The following is a 15,315-nucleotide window of genomic DNA, read 5'->3' as shown; positions in this document are numbered from 1 at the left end:
TTTGCAGATCTTGTTGAATCTTTGGTTAACAGAAATAAGTAATTGGACAATATAAGGCATTTTCATTATTTACGAAGTTCATTACAAGGCAGTGCAGGTAATAATAACGAACATTAGAGTTCACCTCGGAAAACTATGCAGTTGCGTGCAAATTAATCAGGGAAAGGTACGATATTAAGAGATTATTAATTTACAATCACGTTATTGCATTATTAAATATAGATCCAATATATAAAGAGTCATGGAATAGATTGCGAGAATTAGTTGACATTTTTTCGAAACATTTATACGCGTTAAAGCAGCTAGGGCTACCCACGGATTCATGAGACATACTCCTTATTTATATTATTTCTTGTAAGTTCGACACATCGACTATACGCGCCTGGGAGAATAGCAAAACACATAATGAAATTCCGGATAATACACAATGTTGTCCTATTTGCAAAAGGGAACACACCATTTATCAATGCGGCGAATTTTTAAAATTTTCATCTATTTGATAAAGTAAGAAAGGTCAATCTTTGCACGAATTGTCTTAAACCTAGACATTTCTATAAGCGGTGTAGACAGTCAACATGCAAAAAATGAGCTTTAAAACACCGTACGTTATTGCTTCCAGATAGGTTAAGCGAGCAGAACACAGCTTCCGTTAACCAACCCGTAGAAAACGCAAGCGATATTTAATCTGTAGATAATATACAGGGTATTTTAAATACTACCAACTTGTCAGTTTCAGCAGTTAGCCCTACAGATCAAACTATACTGTCCACAGTATTAGTTAACATTTTTGACAGCCAAGGCAAGGCGTACATGGTGAGAGCTTTATTAGATTGCGGTTCACAAAGCTCATTCATAACCGAAAATTTATGCGACAAACTTAGTGTAAAAAAGACAAGCGCGAACATATCAATCATGGGCTTAAACAGTATTGCATCTTCCGTTCGATACAAATGCGAAATAAATATACAGTCTCATACTAGACTGTATGGACTACTAGGGACTACTTTCTACTAGGGTAGAAATTACGGGGTGTACCGGCATCTGAAATAAACGTTAGGGATTTGCAGATACCTAAACACTTAAAATTAGCGGATAGTCATTTTCCTAAACCACAAAAAATCGTTGTGATAGGAAGTGATCTATTTTGGCAAATACTTGGTGCAAACAGAATTAGTTTAGGTAAAATTAAACCATTCATGCAGGAAATAATGTTCGGCTGGATCATAGCAGGGCCGTATACCAGCCAAAACAACGCATCAGAAGAGCGAATAACTAAGTGTAATTTTACAAACACTATTAAAGTTACAGAACAGCTAAGTAAGTTTTGGGAACTTAAAAAGGTTTTTAAACTCTTGTATCATTGCCATTTAAGGAACCGATAAGTTCTCCGGGTGATTCATTTTGGCAAGCAAAATATAAGTTTTTAAATCTTGAACGTAAATTGAATGAATATGGCAATCTTAAAACTCTTTATAGCGAATTCATCCAGGAATATAAAGGGTTAGGACACATGTAAACTTTATGCAGAATTACAGATGCGGCAGCAGACTTTAGTGGAAATACTACATTTTATCGCATGTCACATCATGCAGTATTAAAGGAAAGTTCTTTGACGACACGCTTGCCCGTTGTGTTCGATTGTAGTGCACCAACTACAAATGGCATTTTATTAAATGGTATTCAAATGGCTGGACCAACTTTACAAAATTACACTTTCTTCATTTTACTGCGTTTTAGAATACACTTATATGTAGGAAGCGCAGATATGAAAAAGATGTACCATCAGGTATCGGTTGCAGATGAGCAAAAATCCTTACAACGTATTTTATAGCGAAATAATTCGGAAGAAGCGATTGAAATATTTCAGTTACAAACAGTTACATACGATATGGAATGCCCTTCTTACTTGACGATAAAATGTCTAAGTGCATTAGCGGAAGAGCAAGAAGCTAAAAATTCCAATATGGCTAGCATTATAAAATCAGATTTTTATGTGGACGACTTTTTGACAGGTTTTAATTCAAAACAGAAATCGCGTGAAACTTGTAAGCATTTTTTTGAGGTCCTCAAAGGCGGAGAGATATACAGGATAAATCAAATACTGGCTCCGTTATTCAATTCGGTTAAAACAAAAAGGGTAAAACTTTGGGATTATTGTACTCACCGCAATCAAAAACTCTGTTTTATAGCATGAATAGCTCAAATTTTTGATCCCTTGGGTCTATTAAGTGAGTGTACAATCATAGCGAAAATTATGTTACAAAAACTATAGCTAGAGCGTCTTACATGGGATGATCCCATACCTGAGCATTTAGCGAAAAATTATTTTACAGTTTAGGAATAAACTAGGAAGCTTAAACAATTTAAAAATACCTTGGCATTTTGCGACTCCTGAGAAAAGGCGTACGGTGCTTGCATATTCATCAAATCTACCGATTCGTTAGGTAGGGCGTATTCATTCTTATTATGTGCGAAAAGCAAGGCCCTTAAAGCCAGTTACCTTACCGCGTTAAGAGCTCTGTGGAGCAGTCATTTTATCGTGTTTGACCAATAAGGTCAAAAATTCATTAAACTTGCAATTTAACACATGTTACCTCTGGACAGATTCCTTGATAGTGCTAAGTTGGTTGAAAACATCAGCCAATGTATTGAAGACGTTTGTGAGCAACCGCGTAGCAGAGACCCAGGAAACCACTTCGTTTGCGCAGTGGTGTCATGTACCAGGCAAGCATAATCCTGTAGATCTAGTGTCCAGAGGCGTGGAACCAGATAAAATAATGGAATGCAACTTATGGTGGCATAAGCCGGAGTGGCTTATGGAAGACTCAGATAAGTGGCCAAATTTACAAGTTGCTCCTACTGCAACAAACGAAACGAGAAAAAACATAAAGGTTCTTTCTAACAGGCTTGATGAATCACAGAATAGTAAAGTATTTTCATTTGAACCCTTTTCTAATATTCCGCGTTTAAAAAGAACCGCTGCCTATGCGCTGCCTTTCTGTGGAAGAAATAAATTCTGCGTTTAACCGTATTCTAAACCTGTGCCAATCACATTATTTTCTATTAAAATAAAGCGTTTGAACCAAAAGAGATCTGTCGATAAAAACAGCAGACTCATAAATTTATCTCCATTTCTTGATGATCAGGGCATCATGAGAGTAGGCGGGCGTTTAAAGCATTCCGAGTTTGCGTATGACAAAAAACATCCCATCATTTTAGCGGCAGATCATATAGTTACATCGTTAATATTTGATCATTTTCACAAGGATCTTATGCATGCTGGTCTTAAGCTTTTACTTTCTACAATAAGAGAAACTCTCTGACCGTTATCAGGAAGAAATTTAGCGTGACGTACCGCACACAAATGTGTAAAATGTTTTCGTTTAAGATCTAAATCCATCCTAACCTATCTGCCCAGCGTCTCGCAGGTGGACCACCGTTTATTGTAACAGGTGTAGATTATCCAAGTCCTTTCTTAATTCACGATAGAAAGAGTCGAGGTTGTAAACTAATAAAGTTACATGTGTCTTTTCATTTGTTTTTGTACGAAGGTCATATATTTAGAATTAGTTGCGGAACTGTCTAAGGAATCATTTCTGTTGGCCTTTAAAATATTTATTGCGCGAAGTGGCAAGCCTCAAAAGATGGTTTCCGATAATGGAACCAATTTTATAGCAGCTAGTTTAGAGTTAAAAGCGTTAAAATAATTTTTAGAGCAGCACACTCCCACGATAAGAGAATCCTTGCTAAAGGATAATATTTCATGGTCTTTTATACCTCCATATTCTCCACCTTTCGTCGGACTGTGGGAAAGCGGAGTAAAAACTGTTAAACATTATTTACATAGAGTTTTGGGAAACGCGCACTTAACGTTTGAGGAATTTTATTCGTTGCTTGTACAGATTGAAGCTATAATAAATTCCCGACCTATTTATTCTTTATCCTGTGATCCAAATGACTCATTAACTTCTGCACATTTTCTCATCGGAAGACCACTTATTACCAATCCAGATCAACTACAAAAACGTTCCAAATGGACTACTACTAACGGTGAAGTTGCGGAAAACACGTTAATGCTCATAAAAGAAGATAATTTACCTCCATTAAGGTGGAAGTTAGGTCGTGTGATCGAACTTATACTCAGCAGTGATGGTGTAGCCGGAGTTTTTAAGATAAAGACAGACAAAAAGTCAGCTTTCACGATAATGTGATTTGATTATTCTTAGATCTTCTAAAACAGCGGATGTTAAAAACGACGTATGCGGCCCAGGTTTAATTGGAAAACATCCGTATTTTGTAAGAGGCTATAATACTACTTGTCTTTTAAATTGCAAGTATGGTAATTAGTGAACTAACAGCCTCTATGGAAGCCAACCTTAAACGCAACATTCATCCACAAATCAAGTACAGAGCGGCCACAACTAGTTTTAATTGCAAATTTTACATCTATATTGAGCAGTGAACTGATCATTTAGGTCAGCACATACCATATTAGAATTATAGTGGGAAATGGCATCAGTCATTTTATTCATCACCTTCTTTTTTTCACGTTTACTAAACCGCTAAATATGTTTAAACAGTAATTATGTGTGCCAATTTGATAATAGTGTCACAAAAGCATTTTTATTTCATCTAATAGCTCTTAACTTTCCTTTAGATGCGGAATGTGTCGTCCCTCTCTCACATTTCTTGAAAGATTCTTTCGGAGGCAAATTTATCTATTTTGCTATTCTATTTGGACATAGAAATGAATAAATTGTCAAAATATAATTTAGTTCCTCTCGGACCATTGGCATATTCAGCAATTCCTAGTACTATATTTCCTCCTTGCCCAAGTGCAGTATCAGGAAGCTTTGTATGCGCACCGCAGTGTGCCGCAAATCCATTCGGGTTTTCTAAAACTCACAATTTAAACCCAAAACGAATAGGTTTGCCGCTTATAAATTGTTTTGTAGGATGACGTCCGTAATACGGGACTATGCTCTTATCTATAGCTAAATTTTATTATTTAGAATTAACCAACTGACTCGATCAGAAACGAAGTAACATTTATTTAAATTGACAGGTCCTTAAGACATTTGAAAATGTATTTTTGGCGACCACTTAAACAATAGCCGAATATGGGAATTGTTTATAATAAAATTTATTTATGAATTATATTGCTGTAACAATTAAAATTAAAGTGAATGCAAATTAAGTCAATAATATATTTTTAAATTTAATTTTGAAAATTTATTAGCTAACGGTGTCAAAATATTTGTTTGAGTAAAGTTAATGTATGCTGTTTCATTTGAGCCATGACGTCACCAACTTGGGTGAGAATTTGTTGTGTGATAATATGGTAATTGTAATTCTCACCCAAGTTGGTGACGTCCGCTGCTTAAATGCAAGATCCTAAATTAACTTTATTTACAGAATTAACTTGACTTTGTTATCCAATAATACAATTTTCATATTCACTTAATTTTCATTCAATTTTATTTTAATTAACAGAACAATATAATTCAAAAATAAATTTTATTTTACACATTGCCCATACTGTGCTATTGTCTGAGTGGTCGCCAAAAATCCACTTTCGACTCACCAAGACCTGTCAATTCTAATCAATTTTACTTTCTTTCTGATCTAATCAGGTGGCTGGTTATAATCGTTGGATAAAGTTGTCCTCCCTTTAAGCATGGAACATACGTTAATTTAATTTCACAATACCTCGTATAAGGCTATTTGGTAGCCTACTATTTTGGTATTTGTTGATATGTCGCAGCATTTACGATACCCTCAATTAATTAAAAACATTCTAGCCAGCTTCATATTTAGTGCGAATAACTCCTTTGCGGTAATTATCAACATGCTTCGAATTTTGATTCTTTACTAAAAATTACTCGGGACCAATCTTCTACCGACCAAGAAAGTTTAGATTTTGCCCAAATAAGCCTGACTTGCGTTTGTTCTGCTGTTAGCAGTGGCTTTTCCTTTGCCTGAAAAAAATATATTAAAATATATTTAGCTACGAGTACACTTTTACGTTGTTAATCCAGATTTAAGTTTTCACTTGCGACATTATTCCTTTGCCAGATTTAATTCACTTTTATAATTCCATTTAGCTGTAACTTGCCACAGTATTTATTTGACATTTTTTGCAAACTTTTACCAATATTCTCATATTTCCATCAAAAAAGCACTGCTTTTACCTTTTTTTATTTAAGATACTTCATGTTTCCTTATTATGTTTAATTATTTTACAGACTATAGTTTTATGAATATTAATTTCATATTTATGTATATGTATACGAACAGAAATCAGAAGATTTAGTAAAGTTTCAGATAAAATAATAATAGAAAGAAAGTAGTAACGGGCGGGGTATGAATTCCCAGGTGGTTATCTCCATATCCTGCTATGCTGCCTGGGCTGTCTACGTATCGTCTTTACGTTTTGTCATAGTCTGTCAACTCTCTTAATGTTCTGTGTAAATTCTATTGTCCCTTCTTTATGGTTTATACTATTTAGGAATGTGTCCAATACCTCTAATTCATGATTCATGAGAAGACATCATCTACATATCTCCACTACATTGTGGGTTTTAAATTTTGTTTAAAAGGAGTATTTGCTTTTAAATCTCCCATAAATGTATTCGCTAATAAAGAAGATAAAGTAGAGCCGATTGCTAGACCAAAAATTTTTATAAAATTCATTATTTAGCTGAAAAGAGGTTGTGTTCTAGTCGTCAATGTATTATCATTGTATAATTCTGTTTTGATTATTTTTAAAGTCTAATCTAATGACACATTTGTTAATAAACTATTTTCTGTCAAAAATGAGTATTCTTCAGTTAAAGTTGATTTGTTGTAATCAAATGAATTATTTTCCAATAAATTTGTCCCAGAAACGCATCTTAAAATATTGAGAATATCAGTTTAAAGTCACCGACTTTAAAATATATAAGTCTAAATTGTTAATATGAGTGAGACAGATATAATTAAATTATCACGAGAATTTTTTATTACCACGTAACAAAAACAAAAATTTTTTAATTTGTATTTGAGTACGATTTTCAAATTGGCTTATTTGTTTTTCTGATATGAACAGATATTCCTAACATTTCAAAATTAATTTGGAAAATTAATAATATTGTAATAAACCAAGGTTAGGCTTCATATTTTGCAAATTATTATTGTTTATAGTGATTAACAAGTCTTGTAGACTTAAGATAAAAATTGTATTTGTATCAGATTGTTATTATTTTCACTAAAGTTTTTGATGATACTTTTCTATTTTGTTTTATCGTGTGCTTCTCTTCTTTAGTCTAAGGCACCCATTTCCCTTAAGTCACTCTCAACCTTTTGGTCGCACAACCTTTTCTAGCTATCTTGTCCTTAGTCTTTTTTTCTTTCTTCTTCTTATGGGTTTCCTACGTAAGACCATCTTTGGCATTTTTCTTGCTATTATTCTATGGATATGCCCTAGACGTCTTCTTTTCTTGCCATATATCGCAATTTTAGGCTATTTTTACTACTCATTTACTTCGTGGTGGGTCGTTTTCTCCATCCTTCCCCACTGTATATTTGTCCCAAAATACTTTTTGCAAATTATTAATTAATATCTATCAAATTGAATAACATATGTATCTGTTTTACACTATTAAGATATTTGTATGACCATTTTATAAATATTTACTTTATCTATTTTGATACTCTCATCTTTTACCATATCATTAGTTTATAACATATTTGAACTGGTTTATTTGTTTTGTTTAATAAATATACCCATATTTAGTTTAGCGATTTAAATAACCAATTTAGCCAATGGCGAATGTGTTATAACAGCCAAAATAAATTTACGAAACAAGTAACTGTTAAATCGCTTGGTTGGCCCATTAATCATTTGGTACTGCGAGTCGATTATGTACATAGGTTTGTTAAAAACGAGCTCTTGTTTAAAGGGTTAAAGTCTGGTTTTAATATTTTATTCTTAAATGAATTATTTGATAAAAGAAGTTAATTCTTTAACATAACTGGAATGCTTAAAATGGTTGTAATAAAAATTTAACATATTTTCGAGTTATGTATTGGGCAATTTTAAATACATTCTATAAATGTTTTTCTATAAGAATTTTTAAGGTAACTTAATAAGATTTTTTGATCTATATGAACTTTTGACTGCCATATACAAGTAATTTTCACAATCTTGAATATATTTTTGACACTACTTAACAACTCCTAATTCTCAGAAAGTAAACAGAATAAAATTCGAGCGGTAATATTTATTTCTTTGTATCAACAACACACACTTATAATAATTACGTACTTCAAGGCACTTTTATGAGTATTACCTTGTTTTGACTTAACATGAATGATTTACACTATAGAGCTACCAGTAGGGTACTCTATATAGATAATATCGTATTATATTTTTAATATAAGATCTAAGAAATATATCTAAATCTACTCAAATACAACCTGTAGATAATGGTGTTGTAATATTTACGCTTTCAACTCTGACCTATTCAGTTTTTATAAAGAAAAAATCCCAAACTCCATGCTTAGGTAATCTTTCTCACCGTTTGTATTGTATTTACCGATGCATCCAAGAGCGAAAAAGAAGTTAGCTATGATGTGTCTTCGACAGCGACAATCGCTTCAGGCCGACTATCTACTAACTGCAGCAACTGCAGTGACTAACGTCATAAGAAAATAGATGATAGTCATGACAGGACCTCGTCCTAATATAAGAAGAAGAAGACTAAAGATAATAAAGTTTCCAAGACATAAAAACAGTTCTATTGCAATATGCACTCATTCCATTTCCTTAATCCATTTATCCAATCCATCCATTCCTCAATAATTATTCCAATAAACGCCCTCGTTTAAAAAATACACAATATTTGCAACCAACTATGCACAAAAAAATTATTTAGTTTATCTGGACTTTTATTTTATGTTTTGTCGTCAACTGAATAATTTTGACATAACCGGATGTTTATGGTAAGGTAAGATGGGGCAAGTGCATTATCGGGGAAAGTGCAGAACATTATCATAAAAACCTATCACTTTTGAAATATCTATCCATCTATTATTTGGTATCTTTAATACCCGTGACAACAGTCTTTAACAACAGCGAGCTGCTTTATTACGTTTCACTGATGTTATAGGTACGGTAGTGTCACTTGTGTTTTGCAACTTCTCGAGCAAGGTCACTGATAAAAATTAATTCATTTATATCTACCGAATCTGTGAACATCTTTATATTATTTTTGGTAGGTAAGTATCTTAGGCACAATAGTTTATGATAAACATAATATATTTTTTAAATATTTACTTTTTGACAGTTTTTATTGTTGTACCGCTCTTGCCCCACGTATTTTTAAAGTCGGGGCTAGTGCGGATAAAATTGTGGGGTAAGAGCTGCACATATTACGCACTTGCCCCAAATCTCACACAGTTTTTCTTTATGCTTTTAGTTCCACCATGGTGAGAAATTACATTCGCAGAAGTAGCAGGGGCAAAGGATATACGAAAGAGAGTTTAAAAATTGCACTGTCGCCAATTAAATCTGGGCAAATGACTTTATACCGAGCTACTAAAGTGTACACAATTCCAAGAAGTACTCTCCATGATCACCTTAAAGGTAGGAGAGGACAAAAAAGTTCCAGCTATGGAAGAACTCAGGACATTCCTCAACAGGAAGAAGAAAAACTAGCAAATGGCCTTCGTACTATGGAAAAATGGGGTTTTGGTCTTTCTAGAAAAGAAGTGTTGCAGGTTGTAGCTGACTTCGTCAAAGAGAATAACATTAAGACACAGTTTAAAGATGGTAAACCATGAGAAGATTGGTTTCTTAATTTCAAGCGTAGACATAACCTCTCCATTAAAAAACCCCAGAGTGATGAATTTGCTAGAAAATAAAACCTTGACCCATTCCTGATCTACAACTATTTTGATTTACTTGAAAACGTTATAGAAGAACTTGGTTTACAAGAAGGCCCGTCGCAAATTTGGAACTTGGGTGAAAGCAGGTTTTGCACAGATCCGTCAAAAACAAAAATTGTCGGACAAAGGGGAGCTCCATCCACAAGAACTATTAGTGGGCCTGGCAAACAAAATACAAAAATACAACTGTTCTTATGTGCTGCAGCGCAAGTGGCAAAAAAGCACCTCCGCTTATTGTCTTCAAAGGTAAACATGTTTGGGACCAGTGGACTGCTCCGCGTGGCACGGAGTTTTTAGATACTACCTACGCTGCCACTCCTAAAGGGTGGATGGAGACAACTGTATTTAGAAACTATTTTGAAAACAGTTTATTAAAGTTTATTGGTTCAGAACGACCGGTATTAGTAATTTACGACGGACACGCGAGTCATCTTGGAGCAGATGTCATAAATATAGCTGTTGAAAACCATATTACGATACTTAAGCTCCCTCCTCATGTACTCCAGCCCTTAGATTTGTGTGTATTTAAATCACTGAAGACCCGTTGGGATGCTAAACTTGTTGAATGGCAGAGAAGAAATGTGGGGGCCGCTGTAACAAAAAGTATGTTTCCCAAGATGATAGGAGAAATATGGCAGGAAACCAGGCCCAAAATATTAGTAAGTGGTTTCATTAAAGCAGGAATAGTTTCGCTGAATAGGAATATTATTCAGCAAGATGTATTTGACCCAGTGGCTCTCCAACGTTGGCAAAAAACCCGTAACGTGGCTAGGTTTGATGGTCCTGACTTAACTTTGCCTAGTACATCAGCAAAAAATAATGAAAATCCAATCACAGTCGAAGCACAGTCAACTTCCAGCTCGACAGATATACTAACATTTCAAGAAACTAAGAAGATTCTGGATGTTTCATTCGAAGAGTTGTTATTGAGGTCAACCAAACGTGAAAACAATTCTAATTCGAAGAAAAGAAAACGCGTGTGCTTGGGTGCAGAGGTGATAACAAGAGCCGATGTTGAAAAAATTTTAAGTTCAAATACAACAAAAAAATATAAACCAGAAAAAAAAATTAAAAAGATTTACAAAAAAAAATTGCTGAAAGCAGTTCCGAAAATGATAATAGTTCTTGGTACAGTGATTCAAGCGAAAACAGAATTGTTGAATTTGACGAGCTAAGCAAAAGTCATTTGGAAGAGTTTGATGAAAAAAACCCTACTGACAAACTTACATTTACCAAAATACAAATTGGGGATTTTGTATTAGTAAATTTTCCTGGAAAAAAGAAAATGTTCAAATATGTTTGTTTGGTGAAACAACTGATCAATGGTGATGAAGCCGAAGTAACAGGCTTGAAAAGGCTCACAAATAAGTGCCATTTTTTTTTTAAACCCAACGATGTCTGCACTATTCTACTGTCGGACATAGAAACAAAACTACCTGTTCCAAAAATATCAATAACTGCTGATTACGAAAAGTATATTTTTGAGACTGCACCTGAAGTGTTTGAAGCATAGCATAAGTATTTTTTCCAATTATTATTATTTTTTGTTACTGGTAACAGGATTTATTCATTCTGGTACGTTTAGTTTATGTTTTTATTTTAAATAAATATTTTTCATTCAAAATATCTGAAATTGTTTTGACTCTCTCCTAAAAAATATTTCGTAGCATTTTTTTCTTAATATTTTATTAAAGTTAAGCATAAAGAATAAAAATTACATATATGTAGGATTTCTGCACTAGCCCCGTATGGAACACCTATTATTATTAGCAAAAATAATGGCATATTCTGCTCTTACCCCGGATCAGTGGGGCAAGTGCGTAACATGTACTTGCGAAAAAAAATGTATAGGCAAATTTGGTAGGTAATGTATTTTTGTTATCTAAATAGTTTTAATTGGTCGGTTAATAATCACAATTATACGACAGAAGTTTAAAAAAATCTTAATTTGAAAGAGGCAATTTTTGTAGTTAAATGAATATTAACTGCGAATTTTTTCGTTTGCCCCATCTTACCTTATTGTACATATTAAAACATAAAATATAATGTTAGACTTTGTTAGTAAAAAAAACGTTTGAGTTTGACAGATGGGGTAAAGCGAAAAAGGATAGGAATTAAATTTAAATAGATACCAGTCGAAAAAATAAGCTTCATTTAATAAAAATTTAAATAGACATGTAAGATGATAGGTCGAAATAAATATAAAAATTTAAAGACATTGATAAGGCAAATAAAAATATATACTTCGGAAAAAACAAAGATCACAACAAGAAAAAAAACTTTCTAAAATTAAGTAAGCCTGTGGATGCACCATACAATATTGGACAAAAAATGTAAACCTCAAGATGTTATTAACAAAAGAAGGCATAAAAGAGTATTAGAGCATAATGGGACTAAAGAGCAGATAGCTTAAAAGCGATAATGATGTATACTTCATTAAAAGACAGAAATAAGCAGACCAAAGTTACAGCGGGGAGTGATGTAGAAAATTAAAGGATCATAAAAATAAGCAGGAGAAATAATAGAAAGGAAAGTAAACAGACAAATATTAAAGTATACGAAAATACACCGGTAATAATTTTAAAATAAAACTTAAGGAATACATACACACGCACACCCACACACACACACACCTGCGCCATCGCGCGTTTACGTGAAGTAAAAGAATATTTAGAACTTTAAACACTGCAAATTGCAAAGAGAAATTATTTTACTTACAGTAAAATACCTTCAGAATAGTGAAAAGCGACATTTACATTTTTTTTTCTGTCGCTTTTTTACTTTTAAATATCAATTTCAAATATCATTTTACTATACTTATTAGTTATGCTAGCAATTAATAATTAATAATATAATATAATTAATACTGCTCACAATATATAATACATTTACCATAATATAAGGGCTTTATTTTTCTTATTTAATTTATAAATACTAATTCACATTGGGACTACAAACATTTAATTACAAGGCATTCGCCGTATGCTCCACAAGTATTTTCATATCCCTCCTTGCTTTTTTATAAAATCTTATCTACAGTAGCTTTTTCTTGCTGTGGAACTTCTGGTGCAACCAAATCCGCTGTCAGAACATTTAAATATTAGTAGAATTTTTTAGAAAATGTTATTGCCTATATAACGACAAATAAAGATCTGTCTAAAGATTGAACAAACTTGTTATGTTGCCTAGCAACGATGTCGTAGATATATATCCCATACAATAAAATATTAAATTTTAACCAAAATATATTAAAGAAACTAAAAAATAGTGTAGTTATTTTAATTTGAATCATAATAATTGATGTTATATTGTGAGTTAAATAAAGTACCATATCAGTCCTTATACAGTTATTGTCTTAACTTAATGCTTCGCTAAGCTACCTTTTCACCCGACTCTAAAATACTACTTTACTTTTCTATATTATGTATATAGTATATTCTTAAATAGATATTTATATAATTTTTGCTTTAAAAAATAATAATTAGAGAGGTTAATTTTATGGGTATTCTAAAAATACGAGTAGGTATTTTTCGAATTAATATACTACGGTTTATGTGTGTATTATAGTTAATGTAAATAATTTATGTTAATGTTAGTAGGAGTATTAACCAAATATATATTACTGTTTAAATAATGTTATTTTAAAAATATTTTAAGACAAAAAAATAAAATCACGTATATGGTGACAGTATTGCTGACAATACGTTATAAAAATTAATTAAAACATTACAACAAAATTATTAATTTGTACTGTATTATCGTGGTTATATTTCCTTAGATGTAGTAAAAACCAGGATTTGTAAGTGATAAAACAAGCATAATGGCGGAGGAATTTTAAAACCTATTATATTTAAATTAATCCTTTTGTTGGGACTAATAAGAAATCGTGATTATGTTTTATAATTTCTCTCCATTACAAAATGGATATATAGATGGCGCTGTCAGTAAAAATCCGTTTATGCTACAGAAAGTACCGATCTAAAAACGTCATTTGTCAAAATTTGAGTTTCATCAGATCATCTGTTTACAAATTACAATTGCAAAAATTAAACTTTTAGAAATATGTATTAAAAAATCTGAAAAAAATGACTTTAAGAAAATCAATTAATTAATAAAAATAGTAGTTGGTGTCTTCAGATGTCATCAACAGATGGTTTGCTGCCTTTAAACGGGGTCATGTCCAAATGACGCTTTACGCTCTGCTAGAATAAATTGGGCAGTTGTCCCGGAAAACATAAAAAAACCATACAATCGTTATAGCTGATTGTAAATTGTAAGTCACGTTAGGTAAAACAGAAATTAGAAAAAGCAGAAGGTAGTGTATTTACTAGTTGGCGTAAACGTTTAAAATTAAAAAAGTATCAAAAACCAACATTTTAGCTAGGTAGGTTGTGACATTTGTATTTTGCAATGCAAAAGCTATTTTGCTTAATAATTACCTTATGAAATGGAAAACTAATAATAGCTAATATTATGTAGCGTTACTAAATCAATAAATTTTTTTTTTAAACAGCTACAAATAAAGAAAAAAATTCTACCTTTGACTAAAACAATATACCAAATTACAAGTTAATGGCAAAGATAAAAGAAATATATTAAATTCATCTGAGTTACCTCCGCATCCACTTTTTTGCATGGATCTGATCCACAGTAACTACTGACTGATTTCAGACTTCAAAATGACGATCACAGAAATAAATTTAGACTAAATAAGGAGATAAAAGTGTAACCCGATACTTAATTTGGTACTAAATAAATCCCCTTTTATAATCATCGAATTGTAAGGGATTAGGTGAAATTAGTGTATAATTCTAAAACACATTATTTTCTTGCATATTTATTACCTGCAATATATTGGACATGCCATGAAGAGAGGACAATTATTAACTTCTGCTAAAGATTGTCCAAAATAAGGTTGCGTGAAAAAGGAGTATAAGGGGAAGAAAATATTACGACAGCGAAACTTAAGAGAGTAGTTTGATTGTAGTTAAAATCAATATTTTTTTGCAGTGGTATCCAAAATCGAAATAGCTATGTTAATATCCAAACTTCTAAACCTAAAAGTCATCTGAAAATGAAGCTACTTTTCATGATAAATATTAATAAGTAAGGTCTCATTTTGCCTTAAATTAATTTTATTTTATTACTTAGAGCCAATAATTATTATGTAAAATGATTTTTATTGTTGTTTTAATTACCATTAAATCAACATTGTTAACATATTAATGTTGTCACATTACAAATCATAATATTCTGACCTATTTAAATGAGTTTACGTATGTTTTGAACTTTTGCAACTCGTTATCTCAAAATGATCCTGATATTTCCAAAGATGAAAAATAAAGCAACATCTATATATCTAAAGATATAAATATGGTAACACACAGT

At 32.2% G+C, this 15,315-nt stretch overlaps 1 protein-coding gene across 1 annotated transcript in view; it reads left to right on the top strand.

The window, feature by feature from the left end:
* Window positions 1-15,315, top strand: part of mAChR-A (muscarinic Acetylcholine Receptor, A-type) — a 229,925-nt gene that overhangs the window by 139,826 nt on the left and 74,784 nt on the right. The gene's annotated exons all lie outside the window — the stretch shown is intronic.

Source organism: Diabrotica undecimpunctata, chromosome 2 (assembly GCF_040954645.1).
Source record: "Diabrotica undecimpunctata isolate CICGRU chromosome 2, icDiaUnde3, whole genome shotgun sequence".
Classification (NCBI taxonomy): domain Eukaryota; kingdom Metazoa; phylum Arthropoda; class Insecta; order Coleoptera; family Chrysomelidae; genus Diabrotica; species Diabrotica undecimpunctata.
The sequence above is the reverse complement of the archived record's forward strand: the minus strand, read 5'-3'. Positions and strand labels throughout refer to the sequence as shown.